The following is a 17804-nucleotide window of genomic DNA, read 5'->3' on the forward strand; positions in this document are numbered from 1 at the left end:
CGGCCCCCCCAGGGTCCCATTCACCAAGTGTCATCCAGATCTGATGTGTATTTTCAAAGTAAGAGCCCTCTGAAATAGCGCATTTTTGACTCATCCAGCCAAATTCAAAGTTGCATTGCTCCAAAACGCCTTGTTGCCGAGCAACCATTCCACTTCTGACTGATAGTACGCCCCCCCAGGGTCCCATTCACCAAGTGTCATCCAGATCTGATGTGTATTTTCAAAGTAAGAGCCCTCTGAAAAGCGCATTTTTGACTCATCCAGCCAAATTCAAAGTTGCATTGCTCCAAAACTCCCTGTTGCCGAGCAACCATTCCACTTCTGACTGATAGTCGGCCCCCCCAGGGTCCCATTCACCAAGTGTCATCCAGATCTGATGTGTAGTTTCAAAATAAGAGCCCTCTGAAAACTCACATTTTTGACTCATCCAGCCAAATTCAAAGTTGCATTGCTCCAAAACGCCCTGTTGCCGAGCAACCATTCCACTTCTGACTGATAGTCGGCCCCCCCAGGGTCCCATTCACCAAGTGTCATCCAGATCTGATGTGTAGTTTCAAAATAAGAGCCCTCTGAAAACTCACATTTTTGACTCGTCCTACCAAATTCAAAGTTGCATTGCTCCAAAACGCCCTGTTGCCGAGCAACCATTCCACTTCTGACTGATAGTCGGCCCCCCCAGGGTCCCAGTCACCGAGTGTCATCCAGATCTGATTTGTAGTTTCAAAATAAGAGCCCTCTGAAAACTCACATTTTTGACTCGTCCAGCCAAATTCAAAGTTGCATTGCTCCAAAACGCCCTGTTGCCGAGCAACCATTCCACTTCTCACTGATAGTCGCCCCCCCCAGGGTCCCAGTCACCGAGTGTCGTCCAGATCTGATTTGTAGTTTCAAAATAAGAGCCCTCTGAAAACTCATATTTTTGATTCGTCCAACCAAATTCAAAGTTGCATTGCTCCAAAACGCCCTGTTGCCGAGCAACCATTCCACTTCTGACTGATAGTCGGCCCCCCCAGGGTCCCATTCACCAAGTGTCATCCAGATCTGATGTGTATTTTCAAAGTAAGAGCCCTCTGAAATAGCGCATTTTTGACTCATCCAGCGAAATTCAAAGTTGCATTGCTCCAAAACGCCTTGTTGCCGAGCAACCATTCCACTTCTGACTGATAGTACGCCCCCCCAGGGTCCCATTCACCAAGTGTCATCCAGATCTGATGTGTATTTTCAAAGTAAGAGCCCTCTGAAAAGCGCATTTTTGACTCATCCAGCCAAATTCAAAGTTGCATTGCTCCAAAACGCCCTGTTGCCGAGCAACCATTCCACTTCTCACTGATAGTCGGCCCCCCCAGGGTCCCAGTCACCGAGTGTCATCCAGATCTGATTTGTAGTTTCAAAATAAGAGCCCTCTGAAAACTCACATTTTTGACTCGTCCAACCAAATTCAAAGTTGCATTGCTCCAAAACGCCCTGTTGCCGAGCAACCATTCCACTTCTGACTGATAGTCGGCCCCCCCAGGGTCCCATTCACCAAGTGTCATCCAGATCTGATGTGTAGTTTCAAAATAAGAGCCCTCTGAAAACTCACATTTTTGACTCGTCCTACCAAATTCAAAGTTGCATTGCTCCAAAACTCCCTGTTGCCGAGCAACCATTCCACTTCTGACTGATAGTCGGCCCCCCCAGGGTCCCATTCACCAATTGTCATCCAGATCTGATTTGTAGTTTCAAAGTAAGAGCCCTCTGAAAACTGACATTTTTGACTCATCCAACCAAATTCAAAGTTGCATAGCTCCAAAACGCCTTGTTGCCGAGCAACCATTCCACTTCTGACTGATAGTCGGGCCCCCCAGGGTCCCATTCACCAAGTGTCATCCAGATCTGATGTGTATTTTCAAAGTAAGAGCCCTCTGAAAAGCGCATTTTTGACTCATCCAGCCAAATTCAAAGTTGCATTGCTCCAAAACTCCCTGTTGCCGAGCAACCATTCCACTTCTGACTGATAGTCGGCCCCCCCAGGGTCCCATTCACCAAGTGTCATCCAGATCTGATGTGTATTTTCAAAGTAAGAGCCCTCTGAAAACTGACATTTTTGACTCATCCAACCAAATTCAAAGTTGCATTGCTCCAAAACTCCCTGTTGCCGAGCAACCATTCCACTTCTGACTGATAGTGGGCCCCCCCAGGGTCCCATTCACCAAGTGTCATCCTGATCTGATTTATAGTTTCAAAATAAGAGCCCTCTGAAAAAGCGCATTTTTGACTCATCCAGCAAAATTCAAAGTTGCATTGCTCCAAAACGCCCTGTTGCCGAGCAACCATTCCACTTCTGACTGATAGTCGGCACCCCCAGGGTCCCATTCACCAAGTGTCATCCAGATCTGATGTGTATTTTCAAAGTAAGAGCCCTCTGAAAAGCGCATTTTTGACTCATCCAGCCAAATTCAAAGTTGCATTGCTCCAAAACTCCCTGTTGCCGAGCAACCATTCCACTTCTGACTGATAGTCGGCCCCCCCAGGGTCCCATTCACCAAGTGTCATCCAGATCTGATGTGTATTTTCAAAGTAAGAGCCCTCTGAAAAGCGCATTTTTGACTCATCCAGCCAAATTCAAAGTTGCATTGCTCCAAAACTCCCTGTTGCCGAGCAACCATTCCACTTCTGACTGATAGTCGGCCCCCCCAGGGTCCCATTCACCAAGTGTCATCCAGATCTGATGTGTATTTTCAAAGTAAGAGCCCTCTGAAAAGCGCATTTTTGACTCATCCAGCCAAATTCAAAGTTGCATTGCTCCAAAACTCCCTGTTGCCGAGCAACCATTCCACTTCTGACTGATAGTCGGCCCCCCCAGGGTCCCATTCACCAAGTGTCATCCAGATCTGATGTGTAGTTTCAAAATAAGAGCCCTCTGAAAACTCACATTTTTGACTCATCCAGCCAAATTCAAAGTTGCATTGCTCCAAAACGCCCTGTTGCCGAGCAACCATTCCACTTCTGACTGATAGTCGGCCCCCCCAGGGTCCCAGTCACCGAGTGTCATCCAGATCTGATTTGTAGTTTCAAAATAAGAGCCCTCTGAAAACTCACATTTTTGACTCGTCCAGCCAAATTCAAAGTTGCATTGCTCCAAAACGCCCTGTTGCCGAGCAACCATTCCACTTCTCACTGATAGTCGCCCCCCCCAGGGTCCCAGTCACCGAGTGTCATCCAGATCTGATTTGTAGTTTCAAAATAAGAGCCCTCTGAAAACTCACATTTTTGATTCGTCCAACCAAATTCAAAGTTGCATTGCTCCAAAACGCCCTGTTGCCGAGCAACCATTCCACTTCTGACTGATAGTCGGCCCCCCCAGGGTCCCATTCACCAAGTGTCATCCAGATCTGATGTGTATTTTCAAAGTAAGAGCCCTCTGAAATAGCGCATTTTTGACTCATCCAGCCAAATTCAAAGTTGCATTGCTCCAAAACGCCTTGTTGCCGAGCAACCATTCCACTTCTGACTGATAGTACGCCCCCCCAGGGTCCCATTCACCAAGTGTCATCCAGATCTGATGTGTATTTTCAAAGTAAGAGCCCTCTGAAAAGCGCATTTTTGACTCATCCAGCCAAATTCAAAGTTGCATTGCTCCAAAACTCCCTGTTGCCGAGCAACCATTCCACTTCTGACTGATAGTCGGCCCCCCCAGGGTCCCATTCACCAAGTGTCATCCAGATCTGATGTGTAGTTTCAAAATAAGAGCCCTCTGAAAACTCGCATTTTTGACTCATCCAGCCAAATTCAAAGTTGCATTGCTCCAAAACGCCCTGTTGCCGAGCAACCATTCCACTTCTGACTGATAGTCGACCCCCCCAGGGTCCCATTCACCAAGTGTCATCCAGATCTGATGTGTAGTTTCAAAATAAGAGCCCTCTGAAAACTCACATTTTTGACTCGTCCTACCAAATTCAAAGTTGCATTGCTCCAAAACGCCCTGTTGCCGAGCAACCATTCCACTTCTGACTGATAGTCGGCCCCCCCAGGGTCCCAGTCACCGAGTGTCATCCAGATCTGATTTGTAGTTTCAAAATAAGAGCCCTCTGAAAACTCACATTTTTGACTCGTCCAGCCAAATTCAAAGTTGCATTGCTCCAAAACGCCCTGTTGCCGAGCAACCATTCCACTTCTCACTGATAGTCGCCCCCCCCAGGGTCCCAGTCACCGAGTGTCATCCAGATCTGATTTGTAGTTTCAAAATAAGAGCCCTCTGAAAACTCATATTTTTGATTCGTCCAACCAAATTCAAAGTTGCATTGCTCCAAAACGCCCTGTTGCCGAGCAACCATTCCACTTCTGACTGATAGTCGGCCCCCCCAGGGTCCCATTCACCAAGTGTCATCCAGATCTGATGTGTATTTTCAAAGTAAGAGCCCTCTGAAATAGCGCATTTTTGACTCATCCAGCGAAATTCAAAGTTGCATTGCTCCAAAACGCCTTGTTGCCGAGCAACCATTCCACTTCTGACTGATAGTACGCCCCCCCAGGGTCCCATTCACCAAGTGTCATCCAGATCTGATGTGTATTTTCAAAGTAAGAGCCCTCTGAAAAGCGCATTTTTGACTCATCCAGCCAAATTCAAAGTTGCATTGCTCCAAAACGCCCTGTTGCCGAGCAACCATTCCACTTCTCACTGATAGTCGGCCCCCCCAGGGTCCCAGTCACCGAGTGTCATCCAGATCTGATTTGTAGTTTCAAAATAAGAGCCCTCTGAAAACTCACATTTTTGACTCGTCCAACCAAATTCAAAGTTGCATTGCTCCAAAACGCCCTGTTGCCGAGCAACCATTCCACTTCTGACTGATAGTCGGCCCCCCCAGGGTCCCAGTCACCGAGTGTCATCCAGATCTGATTTGTAGTTTCAAAATAAGAGCCCTCTGAAAACTCACATTTTTGACTCGTCCAGCCAAATTCAAAGTTGCATTGCTCCAAAACGCCCTGTTGCCGAGCAACCATTCCACTTCTGACTGATAGTACGCCCCCCCAGGGTCCCATTCACCAAGTGTCATCCAGATCTGATGTGTATTTTCAAAGTAAGAGCCCTCTGAAAAGCGCATTTTTGACTCATCCAGCCAAATTCAAAGTTGCATTGCTCCAAAACTCCCTGTTGCCGAGCAACCATTCCACTTCTGACTGATAGTCGGCCCCCCCAGGGTCCCATTCACCAAGTGTCATCCAGATCTGATTTGTAGTTTCAAAATAAGAGCCCTCTGAAAACTCACATTTTTGACTCGTCCAGCCAAATTCAAAGTTGCATTGCTCCAAAACGCCTTGTTGCCGAGCAACCATTCCACTTCTGACTGATAGTACGCCCCCCCAGGGTCCCATTCACCAAGTGTCATCCAGATCTGATGTGTATTTTCAAAGTAAGAGCCCTCTGAAAAGCGCATTTTTGACTCATCCAGCCAAATTCAAAGTTGCATTGCTCCAAAACTCCCTGTTGCCGAGCAACCATTCCACTTCTGACTGATAGTCGGCCCCCACAGGGTCCCATTCACCAAGTGTCATCCAGATCTGATTTGTAGTTTCAAAATAAGAGCCCTCTGAAAACTCACATTTTTGACTCATCCAGCCAAATTCAAAGTTGCATTGCTCCAAAACGCCCTGTTGCCGAGCAACCATTCCACTTCTGACTGATAGTCAGCCCCCCCAGGGTCCCAGTCACCGAGTGTCATCCAGATCTGATTTGTAGTTTCAAAATAAGAGCCCTCTGAAAACTCACATTTTTGACTCGTCCAGCCAAATTCAAAGTTGCATTGCTCCAAAACGCCCTGTTGCCGAGCAACCATTCCACTTCTCACTGATAGTCGCCCCCCCCAGGGTCCCAGTCACCGAGTGTCATCCAGATCTGATTTGTAGTTTCAAAATAAGAGCCCTCTGAAAACTCATATTTTTGATTCGTCCAACCAAATTCAAAGTTGCATTGCTCCAAAACGCCCTGTTGCCGAGCAACCATTCCACTTCTGACTGATAGTCGGCCCCCCCAGGGTCCCATTCACCAAGTGTCATCCAGATCTGATGTGTATTTTCAAAGTAAGAGCCCTCTGAAATAGCGCATTTTTGACTCATCCAGCGAAATTCAAAGTTGCATTGCTCCAAAACGCCTTGTTGCCGAGCAACCATTCCACTTCTGACTGATAGTACGCCCCCCCAGGGTCCCATTCACCAAGTGTCATCCAGATCTGATGTGTATTTTCAAAGTAAGAGCCCTCTGAAAAGCGCATTTTTGACTCATCCAGCCAAATTCAAAGTTGCATTGCTCCAAAACGCCCTGTTGCCGAGCAACCATTCCACTTCTCACTGATAGTCGGCCCCCCCAGGGTCCCAGTCACCGAGTGTCATCCAGATCTGATTTGTAGTTTCAAAATAAGAGCCCTCTGAAAACTCACATTTTTGACTCGTCCAACCAAATTCAAAGTTGCATTGCTCCAAAACGCCCTGTTGCCGAGCAACCATTCCACTTCTGACTGATAGTCGGCCCCCCCAGGGTCCCATTCACCAAGTGTCATCCAGATCTGATGTGTAGTTTCAAAATAAGAGCCCTCTGAAAACTCACATTTTTGACTCGTCCTACCAAATTCAAAGTTGCATTGCTCCAAAACTCCCTGTTGCCGAGCAACCATTCCACTTCTGACTGATAGTCGGCCCCCCCAGGGTCCCATTCACCAAGTGTCATCCAGATCTGATTTGTAGTTTCAAAATAAGAGCCCTCTGAAAACTCACATTTTTGACTCGTCCAGCCAAATTCAAAGTTGCATTGCTCCAAAACGCCTTGTTGCCGAGCAACCATTCCACTTCTGACTGATAGTACGCCCCCCCAGGGTCCCATTCACCAAGTGTCATCCAGATCTGATGTGTATTTTCAAAGTAAGAGCCCTCTGAAAAGCGCATTTTTGACTCATCCAGCCAAATTCAAAGTTGCATTGCTCCAAAACTCCCTGTTGCCGAGCAACCATTCCACTTCTGACTGATAGTCGCCCCCCCCAGGGTCCCATTCACCAAGTGTCATCCAGATCTGATTTGTAGTTTCAAAATAAGAGCCCTCTGAAAACTCACATTTTTGACTCATCCAGCCAAATTCAAAGTTGCATTGCTCCAAAACGCCCTGTTGCCGAGCAACCATTCCACTTCTGACTGATAGTCGGCCCCCCCAGGGTCCCAGTCACCGAGTGTCATCCAGATCTGATTTGTAGTTTCAAAATAAGAGCCCTCTGAAAACTCACATTTTTGACTCGTCCAGCCAAATTCAAAGTTGCATTGCTCCAAAACGCCTTGTTGCCGAGCAACCATTCCACTTCTGACTGATAGTACGCCCCCCCAGGGTCCCATTCACCAAGTGTCATCCAGATCTGATGTGTATTTTCAAAGTAAGAGCCCTCTGAAAAGCGCATTTTTGACTCATCCAGCCAAATTCAAAGTTGCATTGCTCCAAAACTCCCTGTTGCCGAGCAACCATTCCACTTCTGACTGATAGTCGGCCCCCCCAGGGTCCCATTCACCAAGTGTCATCCAGATCTGATTTGTAGTTTCAAAATAAGAGCCCTCTGAAAACTCACATTTTTGACTCGTCCAGCCAAATTCAAAGTTGCATTGCTCCAAAACGCCTTGTTGCCGAGCAACCATTCCACTTCTGACTGATAGTACGCCCCCCCAGGGTCCCATTCACCAAGTGTCATCCAGATCTGATGTGTATTTTCAAAGTAAGAGCCCTCTGAAAAGCGCATTTTTGACTCATCCAGCCAAATTCAAAGTTGCATTGCTCCAAAACTCCCTGTTGCCGAGCAACCATTCCACTTCTGACTGATAGTCGGCCCCCCCAGGGTCCCATTCACCAAGTGTCATCCAGATCTGATTTGTAGTTTCAAAATAAGAGCCCTCTGAAAACTCACATTTTTGACTCATCCAGCCAAATTCAAAGTTGCATTGCTCCAAAACGCCCTGTTGCCGAGCAACCATTCCACTTCTGACTGATAGTCAGCCCCCCCAGGGTCCCAGTCACCGAGTGTCATCCAGATCTGATTTGTAGTTTCAAAATAAGAGCCCTCTGAAAACTCACATTTTTGACTCGTCCAGCCAAATTCAAAGTTGCATTGCTCCAAAACGCCCTGTTGCCGAGCAACCATTCCACTTCTGACTGATAGTACGCCCCCCCAGGGTCCCATTCACCAAGTGTCATCCAGATCTGATGTGTATTTTCAAAGTAAGAGCCCTCTGAAAAGCGCATTTTTGACTCATCCAGCCAAATTCAAAGTTGCATTGCTCCAAAACTCCCTGTTGCCGAGCAACCATTCCACTTCTGACTGATAGTCGGCCCCCCCAGGGTCCCATTCACCAAGTGTCATCCAGATCTGATTTGTAGTTTCAAAATAAGAGCCCTCTGAAAACTCACATTTTTGACTCATCCAGCCAAATTCAAAGTTGCATTGCTCCAAAACGCCCTGTTGCCGAGCAACCATTCCACTTCTGACTGATAGGAGGCCCCCCCAGGGTCCCATTCACCAAGTGTCATCCAGATCTGATGTGTATTTTCAAAGTAAGAGCCCTCTGAAAACTGACATTTTTGACTCAGCCAACCAAATTCAAAGTTGCATTGCTCCAAAATTCCCTGTTGCCGAGCAACCATTCCACTTCTCACTGATAGTAGGCCCCCCCAGGGTCCCATTCACCAAGTGTCATCCAGATCTGATGTGTATTGTCAAAGTAAGAGCCCTCTGCAAAAGCGCATTTTTGACTCATCCAACCAAATTCAAAGTGAGATTGCTCCAAAATGCACTGTTGCCAAGCCACCATTCTGACTGATAGTAGGCCCCGGGGGCTGCTGCGTGTGATTTTGCCTGCCGCTGCAAGGCATGATGGGACGCGGGACTGGGTTTTGGGCCATTTCTTGCCGGTTTGCGTATTCTGTGTGGTTTATTTGTGTTTCATTTATTATGCATGTGTTTTGTTCATTGTTGTTCTCTGCTGTTGCCGTGTTTTCCTTCATTTTGTGTTCCTTTTTGTGTGCACCGTGGCTCAGGGGGACCTTTGGGGGAGGGATGCGGCCTTCGCGCCGCTGGGGAGGGCCTGTTGCTTGTGAACCTAAAGGTCAAACTCAGTCTCCTTCGTTGTCTCCGCCGCTCGAAATCGCCACATTGGTGTCAGAAGTTGGATGGAGCCACGGCAAGCTTCAGATAGAAGACGCCCGGAGAACGCAGGAAGGATCGCCGCGCAGTGGGGGACTCCGAGCCGGCCCGACGGGTCCAGCGATCGGCCGAAGCACCGTCCAGAAGCGGCGAGGATGGCTGAGGACGGTGGCGATCGCGTGGATGCGGGAGCTCGCCCACCCACCGCTCCAGCGAGAGCCGCCGTCAAGCTGCCGAAGTATGATGGCGCCGGCTCACTGGAGCGCTTCATCAAGCAGACACGAGTCGCCGCAACGCACAACAGCTGGAGTGGCCAAGACACCGCCGCGCATCGAGCCCTGGCCTTGGAAGGCAAGGCCCAGCAAGTTCTCTTCGACTTCGTGCCCGGACAAGAGCGGATCCTGGCCGCATTAATCACCGCACTCGAGCGGCGCTTCGGGCGGCGCACCATAGAGGCCGCTGAAAGGGAAAAGCTGAATAACCGCCACCCGCCTTCAAGGAGAAGGGCGTCTTCTTTGGCGGCGTTAGCCAGTTGAACACGGGGCGGCGGTGATTTGGCGCCGACCCGCGGTGTGGAGGAGATTGTCTCGGTTAGTTCTGCTTCCCAGAGGGCCTTCTCCAGGGTCTGTGGTGTAGCGAGCTGCACATGCTGATGCGGCCGCCTGGGGCGGGAGTCCTTGCTGGAATGCATGGAGGAGTTACTCCAGTTACTCCAGCATGCTTACGGGGAAGGTGGGGAAGCCCTGCCGTGCGAATAACTGGACGTCAGTGGTGAAGGAGCCCAGGTTTTCTCCTTGGCGACTGCGGCGGTTATTCAGCTTTTCCCTTTCAGCGGCCTCTATGGTGCGCCGCCCGAAGCGCCGCTCGAGTGCGGTGATTAATGCGGCCAGGATCCGCTCTTGTCCGGGCACGAAGTCGAAGAGAACTTGCTGGGCCTTGCCTTCCAAGGCCAGGGCTCGATGCGCGGCGGTGTCTTGGCCACTCCAGCTGTTGTGCGTTGCGGCGACTCGTGTCTGCTTGATGAAGCGCTCCAGTGAGCCGGCGCCATCATACTTCGGCAACTTGACGGCGGCTCTCGCTGGAGCGGTGGGTGGGCGAGCTCCCGCATCCACGCGATCGCCACCGTCCTCAGCCATCCTCGCCGCTTCTGGACGGTGCTTCGGCCGATCGCTGGACCCGTCGGGCCGGCTCGGAGTCCCCCACTGCGCGGCGATCCTTCCTGCGTTCTCCGGGCGTCTTCTCTCTGAAGCTTGCCGTGGCTCCATCCAACTTCTGACACCAATGTGGCGATTTCGAGCGGCGGAGACAGCGAAGGAGACTGAGTTTGACCTTTAGGTTCACAAGCAACAGGCCCTCCCCAGCGGCGCGAAGGCCGCATCCCTCCCCCAAAGGTCCCCCTGAGCCACGGTGCACACAAAAAGGAACACAAAATGAAGGAAAACACGGCAACAGCAGAGAACAACAATGAACAAAACACATGCATAATAAATGAAACACAAATAAACCACACAGAATACGCAAACCGGCAAGAAATGGCCCAAAACCCAGTCCCGCGTCCCATCATGCCTTGCAGCGGCAGGCAAAATCACACGCAGCAGCCCCCGGGGCCCACTATCAGTCAGAATGGTGGCTTGGCAACAGTGCATTTTGGAGCAATCTCACTTTGAATTTGGTTGGATGAGTCAAAAATGCGCTTTTTCAGAGGACTCTTACTTTGAAAATACACATCAGATCTGGATGACACTTGGTGACTGGGACCCTGGGGGGGCGTACTATCAGTGAGAAGTGGAATGGTTGCTCGGCAACAGGGCGTTTTGGAGCAATGCAACTTTGAATTTGGCTGGATGAGTCAAAAATGCGCTTTTTCAGAGGGCTCTTACTTTGAAAATACACATCAGATCTGGATGACACTTGGTGAATGGGACCCTGGGGGGGCCTACTATCAGTCAGAAGTGGAATGGTTGCTCGGCAACAGGGCGTTTTGGAGCAATGCAACTTTGAATTTGGCTGGATGAGTCAAAAATGCGCTTTTTCAGAGGGCTCTTATTTTGAAACTACAAATCAGATCTGGATGACACTTGGTGACTGGGACCCTGGGGGGGGCCCACTATCAGTCAGAAGTGGAATGGTTGCTCGGCAACAGGGCGTTTTGGAGCAATGCAACTTTGAATTTTGCTGGATGAGTCAAAAATGTGAGTTTTCAGAGGGCTCTTATTTTGAAACTACAAATCAGATCTGGATGACACTTGGTGACTGGGACCCTGGGGGGGCCGACTATCAGTCAGAAGTGGAATGGTTGCTCGGCAACAGGGCGTTTTGGAGCAATGCAACTTTGAATTTGGTAGGACGAGTCAAAAATGTGAGTTTTCAGAGGGCTCTTATTTTGAAACTAGAAATCAGATCTGGATGACACTCGGTGAATCGGACCCTGGGGGGGCCGACTATCAGTGAGAAGTGGAACTGTTGCTTGGCAACAGGGCGTTTTGGAGCAATGCAACTTTGAATTTGGCTGGATGAGTCAAAAATGCGTTTTTCAGAGGGCTCTTACTTTGAAAATACACATCAGATCTGGATGACACTTGGTGAATGGGACCCTGGGGGGGCCGACTATCAGTCAGAAGTGGAATGGTTGCTCGGCAACAGGGCGTTTTGGAGCAATGCAACTTTGAATTTGGCTGGATGAGTCAAAAATGCGCTTTTCAGAGGGCTCTTACTTTGAAAATACACATCAGATCTGGATGACACTTGGTGAATGGGACCCTGGGGGGGCGTACTATCAGTCAGAAGTGGAATGGTTGCTCGGCAACAGGGCGTTTTGGAGCAATGCAACTTTGAATTTGGCTGGATGAGTCAAAAATGTGAGTTTTCAGAGGGCTCTTATTTTGAAACTACACATCAGATCTGGATGACACTCGGTGACTGGGACTCTGGGGGGGCCCACTATCAGTGAGAAGTGGAACTGTTGCTCGGCAACAGGGCGTTTTGGAGCAATGCAACTTTGAATTTGGCTCGATGAGTCAAAAATGCGCTATTTCAGAGGGCTCTTACTTTGAAACTACAAATCAGATCTGGATGACACTTGGTGACTGGGACCCTGGGGGGGGGCACTATCAGTCAGAAGTGGAATGGTTGCTCGGCAACAGGGCGTTTTGGAGCAATGCAACTTTGAATTTTGCTGGATGAGTCAAAAATGTGAGTTTTCAGAGGGCTCTTATTTTGAAACTATAAATCAGATCTGGATGACACTTGGTGAATGGGACCCTGGGGGGGGCCCACTATCAGTGAGAAGTGGAATGGTTGCTCGGCAACAGGGCGTTTTGGAGCAATGCAACTTTGAATTTGGTAGGACGAGTCAAAAATGTGAGTTTTCAGAGGGCTCTTATTTTGAAACTAGAAATCAGATCTGGATGACACTTGGTGACTGGGACCCTGGGGGGGCCCACTATCAGTCAGAAGTGGAATGGTTGCTCGGCAACAGGGCGTTTTGGAGCAATGCAACTTTGAATTTGGCTGGATGAGTCAAAAATGCGCTTTTTCAGAGGGCTCTTATTTTGAAACTACAAATCAGATCTGGATGACACTTGGTGACTGGGACCCTGGGGGGGGCCCACTATCAGTCAGAAGTGGAATGGTTGCTCGGCAACAGGGCGTTTTGGAGCAATGCAACTTTGAATTTTGCTGGATGAGTCAAAAATGTGAGTTTTCAGAGGGCTCTTATTTTGAAACTACAAATCAGATCTGGATGACACTTGGTGACTGGGACCCTGGGGGGGCCGACTATCAGTCAGAAGTGGAATGGTTGCTCGGCAACAGGGCGTTTTGGAGCAATGCAACTTTGAATTTGGTAGGACGAGTCAAAAATGTGAGTTTTCAGAGGGCTCTTATTTTGAAACTAGAAATCAGATCTGGATGACACTCGGTGAATCGGACCCTGGGGGGGCCGACTATCAGTGAGAAGTGGAACTGTTGCTTGGCAACAGGGCGTTTTGGAGCAATGCAACTTTGAATTTGGCTGGATGAGTCAAAAATGCGTTTTTCAGAGGGCTCTTACTTTGAAAATACACATCAGATCTGGATGACACTTGGTGAATGGGACCCTGGGGGGGCCGACTATCAGTCAGAAGTGGAATGGTTGCTCGGCAACAGGGCGTTTTGGAGCAATGCAACTTTGAATTTGGCTGGATGAGTCAAAAATGCGCTTTTCAGAGGGCTCTTACTTTGAAAATACACATCAGATCTGGATGACACTTGGTGAATGGGACCCTGGGGGGGCGTACTATCAGTCAGAAGTGGAATGGTTGCTCGGCAACAGGGCGTTTTGGAGCAATGCAACTTTGAATTTGGCTGGATGAGTCAAAAATGTGAGTTTTCAGAGGGCTCTTATTTTGAAACTACACATCAGATCTGGATGACACTCGGTGACTGGGACTCTGGGGGGGCCCACTATCAGTGAGAAGTGGAACTGTTGCTCGGCAACAGGGCGTTTTGGAGCAATGCAACTTTGAATTTGGCTCGATGAGTCAAAAATGCGCTATTTCAGAGGGCTCTTACTTTGAAACTACAAATCAGATCTGGATGACACTTGGTGACTGGGACCCTGGGGGGGGGCACTATCAGTCAGAAGTGGAATGGTTGCTCGGCAACAGGGCGTTTTGGAGCAATGCAACTTTGAATTTTGCTGGATGAGTCAAAAATGTGAGTTTTCAGAGGGCTCTTATTTTGAAACTATAAATCAGATCTGGATGACACTTGGTGAATGGGACCCTGGGGGGGGCCCACTATCAGTGAGAAGTGGAATGGTTGCTCGGCAACAGGGCGTTTTGGAGCAATGCAACTTTGAATTTGGTAGGACGAGTCAAAAATGTGAGTTTTCAGAGGGCTCTTATTTTGAAACTAGAAATCAGATCTGGATGACACTTGGTGACTGGGACCCTGGGGGGGCCCACTATCAGTCAGAAGTGGAATGGTTGCTCGGCAACAGGGCGTTTTGGAGCAATGCAACTTTGAATTTTGCTGGATGAGTCAAAAATGTGAGTTTTCAGAGGGCTCTTATTTTGAAACTATAAATCAGATCTGGATGACACTTGGTGAATGGGACCCTGGGGGGGCCCACTATCAGTGAGAAGTGGAATGGTTGCTCGGCAACAGGGCGTTTTGGAGCAATGCAACTTTGAATTTGGTAGGACGAGTCAAAAATGTGAGTTTTCAGAGGGCTTTTATTTTGAAACTAGAAATCAGATCTGGATGACACTTGGTGACTGGGACTCTGGGGGGGCCCACTATCAGTGAGAAGTGGAACTGTTGCTCGGCAACAGGGCGTTTTGGAGCAATGCAACTTTGAATTTGGTAGGACGAGTCAAAAATGTGAGTTTTCAGAGGGCTCTTATTTTGAAACTAGAAATCAGATCTGGATGACACTCGGTGAATCGGACCCTGGGGGGGCCGACTATCAGTGAGAAGTGGAACTGTTGCTCGGCAACAGGGCGTTTTGGAGCAATGCAACTTTGAATTTGGCTGGATGAGTCAAAAATGCGTTTTTCAGAGGGCTCTTACTTTGAAAATACACATCAGATCTGGATGACACTTGGTGAATGGGACCCTGGGGGGGCGTACTATCAGTGAGAAGTGGAACTGTTGCTCGGCAACAGGGCGTTTTGGAGCAATGCAACTTTGAATTTGGTAGGATGAGTCAAAAATGCGCTATTTCAGAGGGCTCTTACTTTGAAACTACAAATCAGATCTGGATGACACTTGGTGACTGGGACCCTGGGGGGGGCCACTATCAGTCAGAAGTGGAATGGTTGCTCGGCAACAAGGCGTTTTGGAGCAATGCAACTTTGAATTTTGCTGGATGAGTCAAAAATGTGAGTTTTCAGAGGGCTCTTATTTTGAAACTATAAATCAGATCTGGATGACACTTGGTGAATGGGACCCTGGGTGGGCGCCCACTATCAGTGAGAAGTGGAATGGTTGCTCGGCAACAGGGCGTTTTGGAGCAATGCAACTTTGAATTTGGTAGGACGAGTCAAAAATGTGAGTTTTCAGAGGGCTCTTATTTTGAAACTAGAAATCAGATCTGGATGACACTCGGTGAATGGGACCCTGGGGTGGCCGACTATCAGTGAGAAGTGGAACTGTTGCTCGGCAACAGGGCGTTTTGGAGCAATGCAACTTTGAATTTGGCTGGATGAGTCAAAAATGCGTTTTTCAGAGGGCTCTTACTTTGAAAATACACATCAGATCTGGATGACACTTGGTGAATGGGACCCTGGGGGGGCCGACTATCAGTCAGAAGTGGAATGGTTGCTCGGCAACAGGGCGTTTTGGAGCAATGCAACTTTGAATTTGGCTCGATGAGTCAAAAATGCGCTTTTTCAGAGGGCTCTTATTTTGAAACTAGAAATCAGATCTGGATGACACTTGGTGACTGGGACCCTGGGGGGGCCCACTATCAGTCAGAAGTGGAATGGTTGCTCGGCAACAGGGCGTTTTGGAGCAATGCAACTTTGAATTTGGTAGGACGAGTCAAAAATGTGAGTTTTCAGAGGGCTCTTATTTTGAAACTAGAAATCAGATCTGGATGACACTCGGTGACTGGGACTCTGGGGGGGCCCACTATCAGTGAGAAGTGGAACTGTTGCTCGGCAACAGGGCGTTTTGGAGCAATGCAACTTTGAATTTGGTAGGATGAGTCAAAAATGCGCTATTTCAGAGGGCTCTTACTTTGAAAATACACATCAGATCTGGATGACACTTGGTGACTGGGACCCTGGGGGGGCCTACTATCAGTCAGAAGTGGAATGGTTGCTCGGCAACAGGGCGTTTTGGAGCAATGCAACTTTGAATTTGGTAGGACGAGTCAAAAATGTGAGTTTTCAGAGGGCTCTTATTTTGAAACTAGAAATCAGATCTGGATGACACTTGGTGAATTGCACCCTGGGGTGGCCTACTTTCAGTGAGAAGTGGACTGGGTTGTTGCCAACAGGATTTTTTTTTTTTTTTTTTTTTTTTTTTTTTTGGGCGTCTGTTCGTGTTTGGTGTGTGTTCGTGTTTATTTTGATACTTTGTATTGTCGCAGTAGAATATCAGTTTCACTGTGCCTGTCACTCCAGGTCGTGAAAACTTAAGAAAACTAACTCGGCTAACCAAATCAAAAGGAAGATCTCATTCAACTTAACCCAACTTTTATTGTGAAGTCACTGTGAAAACGCTGTTCCCGTAATGCACAGAGTATGCGCGCACCACAGAGTCAATTGAGTGCTAGGTTGACCGTGTTTTCTGAAATGAGGGCGGGCTTGACCGCAGTTACATTAGGGAAATGTGGCTCCGAGTGAGAGACTGACTCGGCGCTGTCCGGTGCTGAACTGCGGATTTACAATGACAGCAAATTCTCATCTAAAATGTAAAAAAAGCTACAAGATTTAGATATAATTAACAGCACTGTAGGCTTCAGTCATCTTCTATTGTTTTTTAAATTACGTGGAGAGTGAGCGCGCTGGTGATTTTATTTTGTGTTCTGATTAATTTCCTAAATAAAGTTTTAGCTTCTGAAATCCGATTTTTAAACAGTTCTGATGGAGCGGAATGTTTATCTGGATGCTGCGGCTTCATACTGAACCATTTCACTGTGAATGTGGACGACCCGCGGCGTCTGGAGACAAAAAACGTAACGCCGGTTTTGTGCCACATGCGTCAATGCGCACAAAGACACACACCCTCCGACTGCACAACATGAAGGCACCTGGAATTAATCAGTGAATTAAGGAGTCGTCTGCAGCGCCGTCACTGATATCTGTAATATAACGCCAGCTGCAGGAAGACGCACGGCTCTGTGGAGAGCTCCTCCAGCTGGAGCTTAAAAAAAATTAACCGATAGTATTAACTGGTCAAAGTTCCTGTTATCGGTTAAGGGTTAAACGGTTAACCATGTGCATCCCCAGTACGACTGCTGAAGGTATCCTCTTAATGGAACTGGATGAAGTAGCAGCTTCAGGGGTCGCCGTTAATAAGCTTTGTGCTTCAGTCTGCTCCTTTTGAGCAAATGTGATTTATCCACAAGTAATGTACTCTGTAAAATTTGTTGTATATTGCTCAAATGAATGAATGAATGAATGAACAGCTCAGAAGACACAATGGCCCTCATTTATCAATCCGTCTTTCAAACGGGTGTATATCTGGGCGGTGAGCTCATCGTGCGACGGGGCTCGCGTGGCGTTACAGAAACTTCCGGACCTCGCCGATCTCAGCGTCTGAGTGATCGGGTGTTGAGAAATGCGGCGGCTGAATCTGATCGTCATTAACATGTTACGCCCTGAAATATTCATGGTTGCAAAGCCGCGCCCACTGAGGTCAAACACGGAAAAGGAGCGATTTTGGCGAAAAAAGAAACTTTTGTGAGCTGGAAATGGATCCTGTCAGGTCTGAGGTGGAGGAGAATCAGGAGGAGCTCCTTGGAAGAATAAAAACTGAAATTAAAGGGAAAACGCTGCCTGGAGGACGCCGTTCACAGCAGCGGTGAGCTGCGTCACCTGGACCAACGGCACCGGCTGAGGTCTGAACGGTCCGTTAATTTAACCCTGATGTTACAAACAGCGAGGCCGACTCCTGCTGTACAGCTCAGTGTGATTGTTTTGTTTAATGATGTCTCAGAGTCAG

The sequence above is a fragment of the Salarias fasciatus genome, chromosome 7 (assembly GCF_902148845.1).
Source record: "Salarias fasciatus chromosome 7, fSalaFa1.1, whole genome shotgun sequence".
NCBI lineage: Eukaryota > Metazoa > Chordata > Actinopteri > Blenniiformes > Blenniidae > Salarias > Salarias fasciatus.